Source organism: Lagenorhynchus albirostris, chromosome 17, assembly GCF_949774975.1.
Source record: "Lagenorhynchus albirostris chromosome 17, mLagAlb1.1, whole genome shotgun sequence".
NCBI classification, from domain to species: domain Eukaryota; kingdom Metazoa; phylum Chordata; class Mammalia; order Artiodactyla; family Delphinidae; genus Lagenorhynchus; species Lagenorhynchus albirostris.
The window spans coordinates 5,914,530-5,935,991 of record NC_083111.1 but is presented as its reverse complement, the minus strand read 5'-3'; the positions used below and the strand labels follow the sequence as shown (position 1 = coordinate 5,935,991).

The 21,462-nt window shown below is 41.9% G+C and overlaps 1 long non-coding RNA gene across 2 annotated transcripts; it reads right to left on the bottom strand.

The window, feature by feature from the left end:
- Nucleotides 1-14,978: 14,978 nt before the first annotated feature.
- On the bottom strand, nt 14,979-21,462 carry LOC132508008 (uncharacterized). Of its 2 annotated transcripts, XR_009536378.1 has the most exons (4): nt 20,171-21,462; nt 19,931-20,056; nt 17,013-17,106; nt 14,979-15,207 (listed from the first exon to the last, which is right to left on the bottom strand). It is a non-coding gene; the product is annotated as an uncharacterized LOC132508008 (long non-coding RNA). The 2 variants fall into 2 exon arrangements; XR_009536379.1 differs by lacking the exons at nt 14,979-15,207; nt 17,013-17,106 and adding an exon at nt 18,581-19,190.

Here is a 21,462-nt window from a genome sequence, read left to right as displayed (position 1 = left end):
CAAGAAACAAGAAACATGTCAAATAAACAACTTAACTTTATGTCTAAAGCTATTAGAGAAAGAAGAACAAAAAAAACCCCAAAGTTAGCAGAAGGAAAGAAATCATAAAGATCAGAAATAAATGAAAAAGAAATGAAAGAAACAATAGCAACGATCAATATAACTAAAAGCTGGTTCTTTGAGAAGATAAACAAAATTGATAAACCATTAGCCATACTCATCAAGAAAAAAAGGGAGAAGACTCAAATCATCAGAATTAGAAATGAAAAAGGAGAAGTAACAAATGACACTGCAGAAGTACAAAGGATCATGAGAGATTACTACAAGCAACTATATGCCAATAAAATAGACAACCTGGATGAAATGGACAAATTCTTAGAAAAGCACAACCTTCCGAGACTGAACCAGGAAGAAATAGAAAATATAAACAGACAAATCACAAGCACTGAAATTGAAACTGTGATTAAAAATCTTCCAACAAACAAAAGACCAGGACCAGATGGCTTCACAGGCAAATTCTATCAAACATTTAGACAAAAGCTAACACTATCCTTCTCAAACTCTTCCAAAATATAGCAGAGGGAGGAACACTCCCAAACTCATTCTATGAGGCCACTATCACCCTGATACCAAAACCAGACAAAGACGTCACAAACAGAGAAAACTACAGGCCAATATCACTGATGAACACAGATGCAAAAATCTTCAACAAAATACTAGAAAACACAATCCAAGAGCACATTAAAAGAATCAGACACCATGGTCAAGTGGGGTTTATCCCAGGAATGCAAGGATTCATCAATATACACAAATCAATCAATGTGATAAACCATATTAACAAATTGAAGGATAAAAACCATATCATCTCAATAGATGCAGAAAAAGCTTTTGACAAAATTCAACACCCACCCATGATAAAAACTCTCCAGAAAGTAGGCATAGAGAGAACTTACCTCAACATGATAAAGGCCATATATGACAAACCCACAGCCAACATCATTCTCAGTGGTGAAAAACTGAAACTATTTCCTCTAAGATCAGGAACAGGACAAGGTTGCCCACTCTCACCACTATTATTCAACATAGTTTTGCAAGTTTTAGCCATAGAAATAAGAGAAGAAAAAGAAATAAAAGGAATCCAAATTGGAAAAGAAGAAGTAAAATTGTCACTGTTTGCAGACGACATGATACTATACATAGAGAATCCGAAAGATGCTACCAGAAAACTACTGGAGCTTATCAATGAATTTGGTAAAGTAGCAGGATACAAAATTAATGCACAGAAATCTCTTGCATTCCTATACACTAATGATGAAAAATCTGAAAGAGAAATTAAGGAAACGCTCCCATTTACCACTACAACAAAAAGAATAAAATACCTAGGAATAAACCTACCTAAGGAGACAAAAGACCTGTATGCAGAAAACTATAAGACACTGATGATAATAATTAAAGATGATACAAACAGATGGAGAGATATACCATGTTCCTGGATTGGAAGAATCAACACTGTGAAAAATGACTATAATACCAAAAGCAATCTACAGATTCAATGCAATCCCTATCAAACTACCAATGGCATTTTTCACAGAAGTAGAACAAAAAAATTCACAATTTGTATGGAAACACAAAAGACACTGAATAGCCAAAGGAATCTTGAGAAAGAAAAATGGGGCTGGAGGAATCAGGCTCCTGGACTTCAGACTATACTACAAAGCTACAGTATCAAGACAGTATGGTAATGGCACAAAAATAGAAATATAGATCAATGGAACAGGATAGAAAGGCCAGAGATAAACCCACACACATATGGTCACCTTATCTTTGATAAAGGAGGCAAGAATACACAATGGAGAAAAGACAGCTTTTTCAATAAGTGCTGCTGGGAAAACTGGACAGCTACATGTAAAAGAATGAAATTAGAATACTCCCTAACACCATACACAAAAATAAACTCAAAATGGATTAAAGACCTAAATATAAGGCCAGACACTATCAAACTCTTAGAGGAAAACATAGGCAGAACACTCTATGACATAAATCACAGAAAGATCCTTTTTGACCTACCTCCTAGAGAAATGGAAATAAAAACAAAAATAAACCAATGAGACCTAATGAATCCTAAAAACTTTTGCACAGCCAAGAAAACTATAAACAAGATGAAAAGACAACCCTCAGAATGGGAGAAAATATTTGCAAATGAAGCAACTGACAAAGGATTAATCTCCAAAATTTGCAAGCAGCTCATGCAGCTCAATATCAAAAAAATAACAACAACAAAAAAAACCCAATCCAAGAATGGACAGAAGACCTAAATAGACATTTCTCCAGATAAGATATACAGATTGCCAACAAACACATGAAAGGTTGCTCAACGTCACTAATCATTAGAGAAATGCAAATCAAAACCACAATGTGGTATCACCTCACACCAGTCAGAATGGCCATCATGAAAAATTCTACAAACAATAAATGCTGGAGAGGGTGTGGAGAAAAGGGAACCCTCTTGCACTGTTGGTAGGAAGGTAAACTGATACAATCACTATGGAGAACAGTATGGAGGTTCCTTAAAAAACAAAAAATAGAACTATACGACCCAGCAATCCCACTATTGGGCATATACCCTGAGAAAATCATAATTCAAAAAGAGTCACGTACCACAATGTTCATTGCAGCTCTATTTACAATAGCCAGAACATGGAAGCAATGTAAATGTCCATTGACAGATGAATGGTTAAAGAAGATGTGGCACAACAATGGATTATTACTCAGCCATAAGAAGAAACGAAATTGAGTTATTTGTAGTGTGGTAGATGGACCTAGAGTCTGTCATACAGAGTGAAGCAAGTGAGAAAGTGAAAAATATATACCATATGCTAACACATATATATGGAATCTAAAAAAAAAAAAAAAAAAAAGGTTCTGAAGAACCAAGGGGCTGGACAGGAATAAAGACACAGACATAGAGAATGGACTTGAGGACACAGGGAGGGGGAAGGGTAAATTGGGACAAAGTGAGAGAGTGGCATGGACATATATACACTACCAAACGTAAAATAGATAGCTAGTGGGAAGCAGCCGCATAGCAAGGGAGATCAGCTTGGTACTTTGTGACCACCTAGAGGGTTGGGCTAGGGAGGGTGGGAGGGAGACGCAAAAGGGAGGAGATATGGGGATATATGTGTATGTATAGCTGATTCACTTTGTTATAAAGCAGGAAGTAACACACCATTGTAAAGCAATTATACTCCAATAAAGATGTTAAAAATAAATAAATAAAAAGATCAAATAAGCCTAAAAGAGATATTAATGGCTAAATTTATTCAGGGTCACTGTGTTCTGGGTCCAGCCTCACACAGTTCACACATGAAGTGTCACTTGATCCTCATAAGAGTCCTGTGAGGTGTTTGGTACTCTTGCTCCTATATTACAGGGGAGAAAGGGAACTCCAGGCAGGGTAAGTTCTGACCCAGGGTGACAGGGCTGGCAAGTGTCAGAGTAGCAGAGTATTGGGATTTGAAAGTCCTATGGCATCTTGAAAATCCTAGATGGCATCTTCTTCTAATACAAGGCTGTTTGGTCCCCACTCGAGCTGGTGTTCTCCACGCTGCCCAAGTCCCAGTGGCAGACTGTCTTGTCTCAGGTCATTGAAGATAGGTCATGTGAACAACGATGTCATTTCTGTCCTAAAATCTCCACGGGTTGGAGTATCATCTGGCCAGAGCGTGAGGACACTGCTGCTGCCATGCTCAATTTGTCCAGGGTTGCCAGGATGCTGAATGCCACCGCCCTACACACACACCTTGCAACAGACTCTAACCACGATCCAGTACAGTATCGCAGTGTTCAACTCTGCTCCCCTTTGTACAGGAAGGCCTTCTTCCCACTCACCAACATCTTGGACTTGTTAACTGTGGAATCTCACGTTGTTCCTCTCAGGATCAGTGTGAGACATTTTCAAGGCAGTTGCGATTAAGGCCTTAGTCTCATTAATAGAGGATGAAATGCCAACACCATACTCACCAGCCCCTTCTCCATCCACCTTAGCTGATACCAAGTCAGAGGCTCAAACCTAGAAAGTGACATCAAAACAGCGGCACTGATGCTTCATAGAGCACCGTAGATGATTCAAAGTCACCAGTTTAAGCTCTCATTTTAGTTAGAAATTGACATCTGGTGAAGGAGAAGTGATTTTGTGAAGAAGGCTGCACAGCAAGTTACAGGGCAGGCTTGGGTCTGAAACCTCCTGTTGGCCCAGCAAATACTGCATCCACTAAATTAACCCATTTACATTTACTATTAAGGAACCCGCCATCCAAACCAGAGACAGTGGAGTCAGTGACTTCTGCGGGTCAGTTCAGCCGATGCATTTCATACTTAAGTCCTTACTCTGTACTAAGCAGGTCTCTAATATCTAATCTCATTGAATGTACAGCCAGCTTGTCAAATTCTTGTCCCAGCTTCACACAGAGCCCAGTGCTCCAAAGTGACCTAATTGATGTCCATATTGGCAATCTCACCATTATTTCTGACTGCTTCTTTAGCTCATTCTCTCCATAATTAGTAATAAAATTAGGAAGGCCCATGGCAATAACTTAACTTCATCCTTTTGCCTTACAGACCAACAGCAGTTCTAGAGGCTCTGACACTCCCAAGGTCATTGACATCGATTGTTAAGTGATGGCAGAGCCATGACTAGATCTGGTCTCTCCTTTCCCCAAACTGGGCAAATTCAAGATGACTCTCATTAGCTCAAAACGTGAACCTGGAAAATAAACTCACATAACACTCAATTATCACTTTACCATTGTTTTCTAATAAATGGTTTCCATAGTTTAAAAAATATATATACATGTAGGGAAATAGGTACGGGAAACTATTTTTCTTCAGTTTGTCTTAGAGCGTCACTGAAAATGTGATTAGGGAGGAGGTCCAGAGAGCTTGGTGACAGCATCCCCTCGAGTATCCAGTGTTCTAGGTAACACAGCCTGTCATCAAGGACTGTCCCTGGGAGTGAGGGACCTGGGTATGTTGCTGACGAGAGAGGGCAGGTGCTCCTGGGAGTGCTTTGGCCATGGAAACCTGACCATCAAGCAGAGTCAGCAGTCAGTTTCTCAGAAATTTGGCCATAAGTACCTTTGCTTCATCACTTTTTGGGAGTGATTCCAGGGAATGCCAGCCCAACATGGAGAGTAGTTCTATTCTGCTGAACTGTACAGCTCACAGAAGCTCCTAGCCAGCGTCTCACGCATAGTAGGAGCACACACGTTTGAAGATGGTGACGAAGGGAAGGAATGATTTGTGTGGAGGTGGTGTGTACTCCAGTGTCTCTGTTTTTCTGAGCCCAGGCACCAACAAGTTGCAAATGCTTTGTTTTGCTGCTTTGAGAGCAGACCTTTCTGCTTCTCTCTATTGATCTCCCGTCTATTAAAATATTGGGCAAGAGTTACACACAGAACTGAGAACACAGCTGGCCTGTGCTCAGGCCCACGCTGTGTGATAAGGCAGTTTGCTTTTTGCTAAAATCCAGTGGAGGGTCTCAGAGGGGCAGGGGGGCCCAGCCAGCAGCATCAGAGACAGAAGTGGAGCAGAGGCCAGGTGGGAATCGGACAGAACTTTTCGTCCTCCGATTCAGTCGTTAATTTACTGAATGCGCCATATTAATACTCTATTTTTTTATTCAGTGAAGTTTCAGAGGTGTTCAGCCTGCTGAGGGGCTAGGCCTGTTTTGGGTTATAATCAGACCTTTGCCCGTGGCCTGGTGAGGTAACCCACACATTGTACACTTTTCTAGGCGGGAGGGTGAAGCTGTCATGCCAGACACCTCTTAGATTTCTACTCTTATCATAATTAGGTCAAGCTGCTTGTCTCATAATGATAAAAGCTTATTGCCAAAAAAACCTGTCAAGATTTATGACTGCTTTCATTCAACTATGTTTAGACAGTCCCAGTTTATAAGGAGTATGTTCCAAATATTCACTTGCGAATAGAATGTTTGGAACTCTGAACATATTTTATTGAAGAAAATATGTTAGAAGTGGGACTTAAATTCCCAGAGAAATGCACAAAAGCTAATTTAATCCATCACATCACATGACCATTCTGTTCTGCATAATTTTTCAATGCGAGAGAAAAGAGGGGGAAATGCTGTTGAAAGATGAATATTTCAAATCAGCTAAGCAATGGTATTAATTTACCTTGAAAACAGATGTCTCAAAAGAGGATAGGAGATGGAACACGATGATTCAGAGGGGGTCATCTCAGTGCTTTTGAAGGAGGTGTTTTACAGGAGGTGGTGCAGAATCACGGCGTCTCCGAGTTATGCATATTCACTCAGCTTGTAGCTGAGGAAAACAAGAGGCAGGAGGGTATTTCTAATTTTACCTCAAAGCTTGTCCATTTTCTTTTCTTTCCGTTTAGCTGTGTCACTAATTGTGGGGAGGGGAGGGGAGAAGGCTGACGGGACGTAAAGAAGAATTTGAGAAATGGGACAGACCAGGGTATTCATTTTCTAGAGCTGCCGCAACAAAATAATATGGATTGGGTGGCTTAACGTCTTGGAGGCTGGATGTCCAAGGTCCAGGCATGGGCAGCTCTGGTTTCCCCTCAGGCCTCTCCTTGGCCTGCAGATGGCCGTCTTCTCTGTGTCCTCATGTGGCCTTTCCTCTGTGCGGTCACATCCTGTGCCTATAAGGAGCCAGTCATACTGGATTAGGTTACCCCCCCATGACCTCATTTAACCCTAATCACCTCTTTAAAATCTCCATTTCCAAATGCAGTCACAATCTGAGGTACTGGGGGTTAGGGCTTCCATGTGTGAATTTTGGGAGGATGCGGTTCAGCTCAGACAAGCAGAGAAAGGAGAAGAAGCAAGAAGAAAGTTAGGGAGGCCGTAGTGCTGCCCGTGGCCAGATGGACCGGGGGGGCCCACGGATCCCTGGCTGCGATGGACGGAGCTGGGGGCTTTCACCCGGGGGGGGGAGGGGGGCAGGGCTCCTGGGTCAGCCTCAACCACCCTTCCTTGTGTGTGTGTGTGTGTGCGTGTGTGTGTGTGTGTGTGGATTAGGGGGTGACTTAGGGGCCTCGATTCTCATCCCCATGAATTTTACTATTGCCTTCGGGGCGCTAAATGCCAACGCCATCACACACAGGTTCCATCAAGGGCACTTTCATCCCATCTTCAAGGTCTTGAACAGGACGCTGGCTGAGATGGCTGTGCAGCCCCCCAGGAGGACTCCCCTCTCTGCGCCCATTTCAGGCACGGTGAGCGGAGACCCATGGCCGAGGGATCCCCCTTGAACGGCACGACCCAGGACGAGCCAAGGACCCCCTCACCCTGTGCTGGAAGGTCTTCACTGCGTCTCACGGGGGAGTTTCCCAATGTCCCCAGAGCAGTGACCGCTGTGTCCCACCACCCTTCCCCATGCCGAATGGGAGCGTTTTCCTTGCACTTGCCCTGCCCCTTCCCCGCCCCGGTCCCTCAGCCAAGTGCATGGCTCTTCAGTTCATGGGTCTCTAGATCAAGAGGAAGCACCTCTGACTTGATGGGGTCTCTGCCAAAGACCCCAGACTGATGGCTCTGTCGAGTGGGGGGGAATCCTTCAGGAAGGGGCTGAATATGTTCTATGGAGGAGAAGAAGGGAATTGTTCTGAGGTGATCAGAAGGGCGGATTGTTGCAGAGACAATGATATGGGTTCATCCAATTCCATCTCATCATCCTCTTCCTATCAGTCCTGCTTCTCTTGCAGTTAGGTTGGGGTCGCACGTCTGGGTTCTGGCCAACAGGACAAGGCCACAGTGCTGTAGGACACTCCCAGCCTGGCCTTTAAAAACCTTCTTCAGAATCCGCGGTGCTCTTTCCTCTTGCCATGGTGACCTCAGGTGGTGTGTCAGAGATAAGCACATGACGGAGAAAAGCCACCTAGAGGTTGCATCCATGAGAAAGAAATTGGCATCATGCTAAGTCACTGAAACACTGGCGCATCCCAGCCTTTCTAACGCGGACATTGCCTCACTATTTTTATTTTTCTCTCCTTGTTTACTTCTCTTCAGATCTTCCTTGATACTTACTTTCATAAAGATTCTGCATTTGAAATTCCAGCCTGTCCCGCGTGCTAACTCACCCCTCACAGCCCCCTGCACAGCTTGCTCTTCAAGAGCCTGGACAACTTCTCAAGCAGCCGATCCGAGGTTTTGCTTCCTAGACCTCAGCCTGCTCTCCTGTGTTGTGTGCAGCTGCGTCAGAATCAAAGTCAGACCAGGGGTGGCTTGGCTGAGCTCTGCCCCGGGAGCCAACCCTTGGGGGTTGCAATGCAATTGAGGGAAGAAAGTTGTATTTACCAAAACTTCTCTCAGGAATGCTGTGACGAGCTGTTCGTGATGCAGGTATGAGGAGGGGCACATTCCAGAAACGGCTGAACTGCTTTCTAAGGAAAGAAGCTTACAGCCCTGAGACCCAGCTGATCTGCTTGGGATGAGAATGAAGAGGCTGAGAACCACTGCTAACAGTCCTTTCTCGCCCTTGGAGCTTAGCTCTCCTGTGAGAACGTGGGTTCGGTCTCAACCTCATCCTTGTTGCTGTGTGGTCAACTTACCCCTTCATTCACTCCAACCCAAGACTTAGAAACAGAGCATAAGCCTCTATATACACGTAGGCCCCTCCCCACTCCCGTTTCCACTGGGTAAGCACGTGATTTCAGGACTAAAGGGACCACAGACCAAGCCTCAGCCTCCCCTGGTACCTTGTATTTACATGCAGGCGGTGGGTCCCTTAGGTGCTAACAGATAACAAATATTGTAACTACCCAGAGCCTGTAGCGTTCATGCAACCAGAATGACCCCTCTTTAACTGCTGGACTAACCCAACATTATGCGAGTGCAGCACTTGAAAACAAGGCAAAGCAAAATTAGGAAGTGAGGTGTATCTTTGGTGGCCCCTTCCTCATCTCACAGTATCCATCTTTCATATGCATGAAAGAGTTAAGGGCTGCTGGGCTCCGGCTGCACCCCCCACGGCATCAGGAATGGTGATTTACAGAGATGAAAAGACTCAGTTCCTGCCCGCAAGGAGTTCGGAGTCTAGTCCAATCATGTCAGAAGCCCTGATGGATCTAATTCGAACACCACACACACCTAAGGGTGGATTTAAAATAACATGGTACTTTTTTTGGGAGGGGTGGAGGTATTTAAAGTGTCACCTCTACCTGCAGAAGGAACAGACTCCAGCCTATGTTAGAGGATGAAGTGGCAGATGGGTGGCCACTGTCCCAGAAGGGTGAAGATGTCTTCCCCAAATCATGCTGTCAGGCCTGGAGACAACGCTCTTTGGCACTGGCCCTGTTTCAGGGACAATATGGTTGCCTCTTCTATCTGACTGTTCACTTACAAAACACTAAGAGCTTGGTTTCTGGGAAGCTGTTTGCTTTATTCATCGAAGTTCTTTTGCCCTTATCAACCCTTGTGTGCCATTATAAATCCTGCAAAACAACCTTGGGGCTCAGTGCTCCAAACTAAAAACTCTCATTGGGTTTCTTCCAATGCTGTCTCATGGTCTTTGAAACTTTGGCAGGGGACCTATGGTCAATAGCTGTTTGCAAAGTATTCACCTTGGTTACCTCTGGTGAAATGATGTAAACATCGCTGTATTTTTGGTAAGTCAGGTAGCCTTTGAATCTAAAGTCGTTTAAGGGCAGTGGCAAAGCTGATTGGTAAGCGTAGAAAACTGAACTCTTGCCCAAATATGGCCTGGTTAAAATGCGCGTGTGCATACACACACACACACACACACACACACACACAGAGTTAAGTAATACTTTGCATTTATATAAAATAAGGGCAGGGAAAAAGTATTTTGAAATCATGAAGTAACTCGAAACCAGATGGCAAACTAAAAATGATGCAAGCCAAGGAGCTCTGAGAAGAAACAAAATAAAAACAAACAGATTAAGCGGCCCCTCAGCCCCTAGAGATGTATTTTTAAGACCATCTAAATTTACAAATACCACCGTAACATATAACTCCTCCACAAAATATGCCTGCCACGAAGAATGGAGTTAAGATGCTGATGTTGGGATGATGATCAGGTGTCTGCTCGCGAGGTGAGTGTCTCAATCCTGTGCACAGATATCAGATGTCAAAACCCACAAATTAGTAAATGATCTGGACCTTCCTGAATGTCCCAAACCGTGATGGCTCCTCAAAGGAGGAGTCTAAGGAACCCTCTCCTGATGACAGGGCAAAGGCCTGAGGAAGAAAGGGTGCTGACTCACAGATCAAATACATGCTTGGCCTCTATTTTTATTGACCAATTTGTTAAAGAGGTTCTTATGCTCAAATTTATTCATAAAATATACAAGATGGGTGTAGTTCCTCAGTATTTCTAAGCTAAACTGAAAAATATTGGAAAAAAAATACTGAACCCGGATGAAAATAATTTTATAATTTTGTGGGAATCTAAGAAAAAAGTTTCTGGTCAGAGTGTGTATTTGTACCAGATGAGAAGACTGCAAGTGGGTTTTCTATATGCGGGCACACACAGACACACTCACACAGATGAAGAAGAAAGGAAGGGAGGAAGGGAGGAAGGGAGACTCTATGACAAAGGAGGCAAGAATATAAAATGGAAAAGAGTCTCTTCAATAAGTGGTGCTGGGAAAACTGGAAAGCTACATGTAAAACAATGAAATTAGAACATTTTCTCATACCATATACAAAAGTAAACTCAAAATGGGTTAAATACCTAAAGGTAAGACCAGAAACCATAAAACTCCTAGAAGAAAACATAGGCAGAACACTATTTGACATGAATTGCAGCAATATTTTTTGGATCTTTCTCCTAAAGCAAAGGAAATAAAGGCAAAAATAAACAAATGAGACCTAATTAGACTTAAAGCTCTTGCATAGCAAAGGAAACCATCAACAAAGCGAAAAGACAACCTACCGAATGGGAGAAAACATTTACTAATGATATGACTGATAAGAGGTTAATACCCAAAATATATAAACAGCCCATACAACTCAACATCAACAACCAAACAACCCAATTAAAAGATGGGCAGAAGACTTCAATAGGCATTTTTCCAAAGAAGACATACAGATGGCCAACAGGCGCATGAAAAGATGCTCAACATCGTTAATCATCAGAGAAATGCAAATTAAAACCACAATGAGATATCATCTCACACCTGTCATAATGGCCATTATCAGAAAGACCACAGATAACAAATGCTGGAGAGGGTGTGGAGAAAAGGGAACCCTCTTGCACTGTTGGTGGGAATGTAAATTGATGCAGCCACTGTGGAAAACACTGTGGAGGTTTCTCAAAAAAGTAAAAATAAAACTACCATATGACCCAGCAATTCCACTCCTGAGTATATATCCATAAAACCCCCCAAAACACTAATTCAAAATGATACATGCAACCCAATGTTCATAGCAGCATTGTTTACAATTGCCAAGGTATGGAAGCAACCTAAGTGTCTGTCAACAGATGAATGGATAAAGAAGATGTAGCATATATATATATATATATACACACACACACACACAATGGAGTACTACTCAGCCATTAAAAAAGAATGAAAACTTTGCCATTTGCAGCAACATAGATAGACTTGGAGGGTATTATGCTAAGTGAAATAAGTCAGATAGAAAGAGCTCTATGAAATCACTTATATGTGGAATCTAAATAATACAACAAACTAGTGAATATAACAAAAAGGAAACAGACTCACAGATACAGAGAACAAACTAGTGGCTACCAGTGGGGAGAGGGAAAGGGGGAGGGGCAAGATAGGGGTAGAGAATTAAGAGATACAAACTATTATGCGTAAAATAAATACGCTACAAGGATGTGTTTTGCAGCACAGGGAATATAGCCAATATTTTAGAGTAACTATAAATCGGGTATAACCTTTAAAAATTGGGAATCACTATGTTGTACACACGTAACTTATATAATGTTGTACATCACCTATATCTGAATTAAAAAAAAATTTCAGCCCACACACAAGGACATGAATACCAGAAGGCAGGGCTCATTGGGCCCATCTTAGAGGCTGCCTACCACAGCTGCCAGGAGCCTGGATTCTGGAACCGGGATGCCGCATTCACTTCTCCGCTCTTCTACTTACTTGCCTTATAATCTTGATCTCTCTGTGCCTCAATTTCCTTATCTTTAAAAAGGTGATAATAAAGCGCCAACCTTATAGAGCTGCTATGAGGAGCAAATGAGTGTCTAAAACACTGCATAGCACAAAGGAAGCCTTCCAGAAGTTTTAGTTATTATTACAAGGGTTTGCTTAATGCCCTTGGTTTCAGAGTGTTCTGGGGATAAAAATGAGAACTTTCTGTACTAGTTTACATAGTAGGCAATATATTTAAGTGCATTATCCACAGAGAGATGGTACTGAAGGAAAAATAAGATGGTTCAACATCAAGAATGGCAGAGCACAGACTCCGCCTCTCATGGGAAGGGCCTCAGATGAAAGGCAGTGCTGGACTGGACGGAAAAGCCAACATCTCACCGTGAAAAGTCCTGGAAGACAAGATTCTCAGAACCCGAAGAGCAGCAGCTTCAGACCTTCCTACGCCTTAGATTCTCTTTAGATTCCGGCTGAGTCCTGGCAACCAAGAGCCCTCACTCATACAGTCGTGTGATGAATCCAAGCATCAAAGGTATTCCATTCAGTGTCACACACAAGTGCTTTGGCCCAGACTAGAGTTCTAATCATTTTTGCCCCATTTTGCTTATATAACATTCAAGGCAAATAGATCAAATGTTGTGGCTGATTTATGAGCAGATGCATTTAATTAGTAGGGATAGTAAATGAAAGTGGATCATAATGAATGCCTTCTAGATACCATGATTTTTTTCCAGAAGGTCAAGTAAGTTTGTGTAGATGATAAGAACATCCAGAACCATCAGTGGGTTAAACAAAATGTGGTGGCCGCACCCAGTGGGATCTTATTCAGTCTTGAAAAGGAAGGAAACTCTGACACCTGCTACAACACACATGCACCTTGAGGACTTTAAGCTAAGTGAATAAACCAGTCACAAAAAGACAAATGCTGTATGATTCCACTTACATGAGGTACTTAGAGTAGTCTAATTTGTAGAGGTGGAAAGGAGAACGGTGGTTGCCAGGGGGATCGGGAGATTGCTGTTGTTTAAGGGGTACAGAATTTCAGTTTTGTCACATGAAAAGAGTTCCGGAGATCGGCTGCACAGCAGTGTGAATGTCCTTAACACTACTGAACTGTGCACTTCAAAATGGTTAGGATGGTAATTTTATGTGTACTTACCACCACAAGAAAAAAATCAGCTGGTAAAATCAATGCTGTGAAACCTTGCTGTTGTCAGATAAATTAGTCTAGATGTTAGACTAGATGACCTTCCACCGCAAATACTTAAAAATTTGTATTTATTATCCATTATTTTTCTCCCATCATGGACACATGGAAAATCATTCTATTTTGGCACATGGGGTAACTGGAGGGCCTGCTTGAAGCTGGGGGTCATTGGTCTAGGGATTCCAAGGGTCCCAGGACCCAACCAACTCACCAGGCGTTGGCCCTCTCTGCCCTCCTGGCATCTGTTCACGCACACCTGCTGGGAAGCTCCCATCCACTGGGTCTGTTCATGTGATATCGTGACCTCAGTCAGTGGCTTGATTCCAAAGCTGACAAAGCAAGTGGCGTAACCTATAGTCTGAAAAGATGGAGCAGTTTTGCTCAGGTGGTTGTTTTGTAGCTGATTTTATCTGCAAAGCCTTGAATACCACAGGCCATGTGTACTAACTGGTAGCTATTAGCTGCTATTAGCTGGTCCTCAGATGTTAATTGAGATACTGGATTGAAAATAAGAACAAGTGTTACTTGTTTATTAAGGTAGATAAAGCACAACTGCCAGACCCTGAGACATTATTTTCAGGGTTCAGTATTACTTTTGAATACGAATATGAATATTAACTGCTTTTGGAAGAATGATATCTTCTCCCTATCCAACCAGCCACAAATTCTATTGAAATAACTTATCCTAGCCTGGAGTGGGTATTTTCTGAAGCCATATAACAAGGAGAATATCAATAAATCCCCGAAATAGGTCATTGGAATTGTGCTATATCATTACATATTACATTACATGTGGGTGTACTTATGTCCAAAACAAACAAAGAAAAAGTTCTCTGTATCTTAGGTCAGATATTGCCTCTGTCACTCTTAGAATCCATCTTGGCCTTTTGAAATGACACTTTAGGTAAAAATATTTGAGATGGATGTTTCTGGAAAATGAAATATGGCAGACTAAAAGTGATATTACAGTCTTTGCGAAGTAGGGTTGATTTTCCCTCCGTTTGCTTGGGGTGGGTTCTGGGATTTGTCTGATTAGAAGCGATGCTCATTAAAAAATGCTGGGTTAGAAGAAGTTTTGCTCTCATAGAAATCCTGCTTTCTGCATACAACCGGTTAAGTCCATCTGTGAGCTTAGATATGCATAAACCAAACTGACTTCTGGAGAATTTTGTCTAGAGTTCAAAACTAAAACAGGAAAAAAAACATTCAGACTTTTCTGACAAAGCTAGCAAAATGGGGAGAAAAGCATGGATGGAGTTAACCTAAGATAAATGTAAGTTAATTCATCCAAAGAAAGTTCAAATAATACTTAACTAAGGGCATAAATGACTAATACGTTACATCTATATTTTATCTCTTTCCATTATGGCCACAATCCTCAAGAAATCTTGAAAGCGTTTGAAAGTTGAAAGAATCTTCCAAGAACTGATCAACACTGATTTCCTGTTTTGGGAGAAATATGCAGGCTTCTGAGTCATCTTGTGGTTATTATGATCATATGTTGAGAGGACTTTGGGGGATGACAATAAGATCATAACAGCTACCAAGAGAGTGACTTTATTTTTCATCAAATTCCAGATTATTTAAAAAGCACAGAGCCCTTATGACATAAACAAATGTTAGAACAACTAAAAGGTATAATCCCTACTTTACAGGTAGTAATGAGCAAAGCAAGGAAGCCTTAAATCAAAAGATGGTAGATGCAACATAAATTTATTATGTTGTATAACATTTTGCAGGAGGGAAGTGATTCGTCCAAGGTCTCACTGATGGTAAGTGGGGAATAAAGGCTAGGGTTCAGGTTATAGTCACTTTCTCTCCTCTGAGCCATGCTGCCTCTGTACACCACCCAGCTCCTGTGGAAACACGTAGGAGACACAGGCATTTGAGAAATACACAAATTCAAACACGTAATCCGGTGAGTCCATTGCCATGATGTTAATCTATGAAAGCTTAATTGGAAAGCTGGTTCAAGCAGCTGAATGAAATCAGGGGAGATGCTGTTTTTGTTGGCTGCTTAACCGAAGCGCAAAGAAAGAAAGAACTTTCTCCATGCGCCAGCCTCCGGTTCACATCGGGTTCATCTTATATGGGCCACACGCTAGGTGCGACAAGTGTTTAAAAATACCTATCTCAAATAAAGCAGGAGGATGCAAAGTTGGTTCTATTGAGATGTGTTCATTAATTTAGGATTATTTTCTTCTCTTTGTTTTGGTTCACCTTGACATGGCACACTTTTCAAAGCTTATAAATAATAGGTTGACACAAAGAGGTAAACTCACACCTGTATCTGTGAAGGACAGAGAAATCACAGTAGAGCTCGAGCGTGCATCTGTGTGTAGGTTAGAAAGCTCAGAGAGGGCAAGCATTGGCCCTGAACTGTAAAACCTCCAAAATCAACAGGAGTCGGGAGGTTATAGATGGAGACTGCTCAACTCTGAACCCAACAGCCACGATCAAGGCCATTTACTGATAACAGGAGACCTTGAACAGTATTAACTAAGGCCTTTTTTTAAAGCACTACAGCTCTCTGAGAACACCGAACCCAAACTGCACTTGCACGTAGCCTTGACCATTTGTGCACTCTACTTCTTACGTTTACGCTGAAGTAGCTCTCTGTTCTTAGCTCTATGAACTCTAGGTAAATGGCATTAAAAAACAAATAAATAGACTGAGAAACTATAGCCGCACTTTCATGAGAACCCAAACCATTATGTAATGATAGGGAGCATGCTCTTCACAACTTCTAAGGAAGTCAAATCCCACTGAATGACCTGCCCACCGTCTTCTGCAGAGGACCTCCGCAGGTTCAGTTGAGGGGCTAAGCTTAGGATGAGAGACAGAGAAGAGGTAACTGGCTCCACTAACTAGAAAGAGAATTTAGAGTTCCAGGGAGCACTGACCTCCAAACAGGGAGCATGTAGCTGGCCTGATGGCCTAAGCCTGGGGGTGCAGCATGGAACAAGGTGGCCAAAGAAAAAACCCCTAGGGATGACGGGGAAAGGAGTTTCGAAGACAGAATTTTTGAGCGTTTGACTGAAGTTGTTTGTGTTGCTGTAACAGTTCATTCTCCTTTCCCTGCAATCTCCTTTTATCAGCGTCAGCTGCCGAAGAAAGCAGGCCTTGTGTGGGGAGTCTGGTTTTTGCTGAGCTTTGCTTTTTGGGAGGTTTGGGTGGGTGAGGAAACCACCGTCTAATTTGACATCGGTGTCAACGTAGTACAGGACAGGAACCTCACGTGAGGGGCAGTGGGGTGACTGTTCATAAATCCAACTAGTTAAATGGAAGCAAGGAGCTTGGGGCAAGGGATTCTGACTTCATGGACGTGGAATGGAAGTCAGAGCCAATTTCCTCCAGAACCCAGAAGGAAGGGAAACCATAGCTGCTACTGGGAGAAGTACTTTTTTGCCTGTATTTCTCTCTTTGGGAAGCGGGTAGTTAACAAATACATATCTTGACACAACTTTTAATTTTCTCACCTTTGGGAGATGTTAAGGTGAAACCGTGCATTTAATTTTATAGATGAAGACATGAGAGCTCTGAGTCACTTTTCCAGGGCCACTCAGGGATTAAACTGAGATCTGGCTCCAGGGCCATGCTGATTCCACCAGGCTACACGAAGGTGACAAGGACCCCTGGAACTGCTGGGAAGCATACTTACCCTGTGAGGGGGGAGGACCTCTGCTGACTTCTGCTCTGAAAAGCTCTTGTCTGTATATTAGTGACTCTCTTTATTTATCTGTATATTCAGATCCCTAAGGAGATAGGTAAGAGATTTAAAAGGGACAAATGACCTTTGCCCTATTGTCATTTTCATTTTATCTTTCAACATTGGTTCTTCAACAGAGTCAGTCTTCTTGGGTGAATTTGCTCCAGAAAATAGAATGCTTCTGTTGTTTTTTACAGAAATTGTAGGAATTGGAAAGTACATATGATGAAAACGTGGGGAAGAATTCATTATGTGCAAATAAGGGACAAGTAGGCTGCAATTAAATGTGAGAGTTCAATAAATTACTGGAAAAGTAAGAAAGCCAGTTAAATGTAAATGGTTACAGGCGAGATCAGATGCTAATCACAAGCAGCTGAAAAATGTGAGTGTTAACAATCACAATGAGGATTTTGGATTCAGTTTAGAAAGAGGAGGTTAAGGAGGACCTCAGCACAGCTGTTTCTGACAAGTGAGGGTGGCAGAGGTCAGAGCGGGAATTGGAGAATTGGAGGGTGGACACGGAAGCAGCTCAGGGGTCAGCAGAGCACGTCAGGGGCAAACTTGGCTCGGACTCCACCGAAGAGCGAGATACAGGAGACGTGGAGACATGCAAAGTGTGGGAACATGCAGGGAGAAAAGGTGATCTCCCTTTTATCTCGAATGAGAGAGAGAGGGAGGGAGAGATAAGCTGGAGAGAGTAGGAGGGAAGGAAGGAAGGGAGGGAGGGAGGAAGGAAGGAAAGAGAGAGGGAGGGAGTGTTATTTTTTAGGAAATAAACACGGAAGCAGATTATGAAGAGTCAATAAGAAAAACATACTGTCCTAAGTGAAGACTGATTCACAAAGTGACAACGTGGCACAGACTGTTGAATTTTTTAGTGACAAAAGACCTAAGAGAAGTGGATAATTATGTAATCAAAGTACTCAACAGCACAGAGATAACAAGGGATAATTTCACACTGAATGCTCCTAGTACACAGAGAGATCGAAAGAATCATCAGTGGAAATAATGAAATCAAACGAAAGCTTAAAACAGCGAGGAACAAAGAAGAGAATTTTAAAAATGTAGAAGAGAAGACAAACAGGTCAAGCAGCAGGAGGTTAATGGGAAAAGTACAGTAGTTAGTTGTTAAACTGTGCATATCTCATATAGTTCCCGTTACCTATCAAAGGTAGGTATAGCATAAGACGTAACTAAGGCACACAGTTTAAATGCCTTGACCAGCTGGTAAATGAAGTCAGGTGTCAAAGCCAGGCCTGTCTCCAAGCCAACACTTCACCACGATTGATTTTTTTTTTTGTGTTAACGAGCATGAACAGTTTTGGAAGATTTTACTTTAGCACACATTAAATATTTCCTTCTACATGGCTAAAAACGTTATCCCATTTCACAAAATTAATTACAATTTTCAGTATACGTAGTGCACATTTCACAAGTTGTCCTCAAAATATGATGGTCTGGTCTGTCCAAATCAGGATCCAGCCCCAGTTACAGCAGCCTAGTTGTATTCCTTACCTCTCCTTTAATCTAGAAGTGTCTTTTCTTTCATGACACTGATCTGTCCTGTAAAATGTTTCATCGTCTGGGTTTGTCTGATTATTTCTCTGTGGCAGCTTTTATTCTTCTACGTACTTTCTTGTAAACTGAAAGTTACACGTGAAGGCTTGACAGATTCAACTTAAATGCTTTAGTTGAGAATACATCCCTGGTGATGTGTAGACACATAGGCAGTCCACTTGGGGACGCACAGTACCTGGTTGTTCCACCATTAGAGCTGCCAAGTTTGGTCGCTGAATTAGTGTGAAGATGGCGTTATTCTTCATATTGTACAATTCTGGCCTCCCTCCTCCTCCGTCGTACAGTTAAGATCTCGTCCTTGTCATGAGTGTGATCTTTTTTGATGTTATTTGGGCAAAGCACGTACAAAATTCACTTCCCCATCCATCCCTCATCTAATAATTTTAATACCAACTGATAATCCTTGTCTGAGTCAGTGATTTCACTGGGGACTGCAAAATGATGATTTTACATTTCTGTTTGTCACCATCTACCTCTACTAGCTGGTATTCTTCTTTAAGTCAGCTTTCCCTTATCAACGAGGGCTACTGGTTTCGAGAAATAAAGGTCTTCCTGGAAAGGCAGAATAAAGGCATAAAGTTTTCAAAGTAAGGGGTTGGTTTAATGGCTACCTCCACTGGTGACAAAGTGGTTTTAGTGACTCATTTGATAATCACGAATGACTTATGGATTTTCATGGACCCAGTGAATTTCAGTTAACTACGATCTTGGTAATTGGGCTCAAATGGTGTCAAATTAGGCCAGTGAGAACTACATCAACCTGGCTTTTGTGCCCTTTTGACATGACCCCATTGGTCTTTGAAAGCTTCTTTACTTTTAGTCCCCAGATAACCTGGGCTCACCTTGTGTTTCCCTTTCCCTAACCTGGAGTCAACTGTTTCTTCAAAGGGCTCTGGCTATTTTCAGTCGGGAATGATATGAGAGACCAAAATTTGGGCTAGAAATGGTAAGTAGTGCCCCCCTCAGCTACACTGGAATCCCATGGCAAATCTTTTCTAACAGCTTTATACTTATCGTAAATTTTTTCACATCATTATTTTACTAGACATTTTTTCAAAAGACTGAATAGTGTCCTATGAAGGAAGCATAATTTTTGTTGAATAGGTCTGTGCCGTTAGATTCTAACATAATTTTTTTTTAAAGGCTATTAAGCATTAGGCCCAGGAAAATTGTATTGGCCTGCAAAATGTTCACTGTCTTTAACCTGTTGCTTAATGCTATCCTTTACCAAGCTATTCCACAGATATTATTAGACTAAAATGTTTTTAATAAGAATTCTCAAATTCTCTTACCAGTAGACAGTCCCAGAAAAGCAATCCAAAAGGAAGAGAATAAACACCACGTTATATTTTCTCTGGATTTACTTGTTGGTTTCCGTTTTGGGCATCATTTGTCCATCTTTACTTCCGTGGTAACATCTGTAGGCATGTTATGTTGGTCAGTGCTTAATTTTGTGGAAAAGAATCAGAATTAAGAACTGAAGGACGGTGTTCTGATCTCCTGGTTCTGGAGATGAGAAAATTGGGACTCACAGAGTTGGTGGTGGAGGCGTGATGAGGAAGTTAGGACGTCCACCTCTATGCCAATTCTCTCCATTTTCATTTACAATTCTGCTACTCGTGTCTCTGCTAGTGGCCCTGCGGACTGTGAACGTGCACGCACAGTTTTGTAAGAGGGAAAGGCAAAGATCAAAATAGAATTTACCGTGGTGAGAGCTGGTGACTGCAGATAAAAAAGAATGAAGAATTGAAATCAGAGTAATCAGAATTTAGCTATAGAAAACAGGAGGGGATATGGTGTGGGTAAAAAAAACAAAACAAAAAAAACCCCCCCAAAAACCAAAAAGAAAAACCAACACAGGAAAAGAGTTAAGAAGTCAGTTTATGGCGGTGCATTACACACAGAGAATGTCTTATCAAGAGTTGAGACCTTAGTGGGGCATTTTAAATGCTTTCCAGGGAGAACGGTCAGTGGGTGAGACACCAGTGATGGACATCTGGGCCATGTGTAACGGGCAATATTGCACTGAAAAACCCAAGGCCCAATACATTGACACTAGCAATATTTTTACGATTAAACCTTGTTACATTTCTAAAGATGCTAATTATATTTAGCCAAGTATTCCTTATCTATACTGCAAAAGGTCAGAAAAAAGCAGTGCTAAATGATATTGACGTTGGCGTAATTCCTAGTTTTTAACAACGAACTTTCATCCTCTCTTTATTTTATTAAAATATCAAATCACTATGTTGTACACCTGAAACTAATATAATATTTTAAGGCAACTATACGTCAGCAAATAAACCAACAGCCCAACCAGCTGAGGGAAAGATAATGATGAGATTCTTTTACAGGGCCCGCACGCCGTCTGCTGGAGGAATAAGTAGCCAACATCTCGCACACGGATGTCCTAATGTTACCTTCTCAAAGGCAACTAAAGGGTTTTGTTTTACTATCAGCAACACCTTGATCTTTGTAAAGGTTAACAGGGCCTTTGGCCTTAGACATTTATTGCCAGATGATGACATATGAAAAATTTTTTTTCTTCACTCGACCCCATGTGGGTCCTCTCCATACATATGTATTGGTGGGAAGAAATGCAGTTCTTTCTCCTCTGACATCCTGGGCTGTTAATTTTAAGATTGGAGTCACCTCGTGAAAGAAGTTAAATTGTAATCAACAACAGCATTTTTGATATCGTTAAATGCTGCCAGGCAATGATACCTGCTGTAGCAAACGTTGTCTCTCTGCCCCCGCTCCCCCATGTTTTATAATACATTAAATTTTTGAAGGGATGCATTAAGAACTTTTCAGAGTTCTAAGT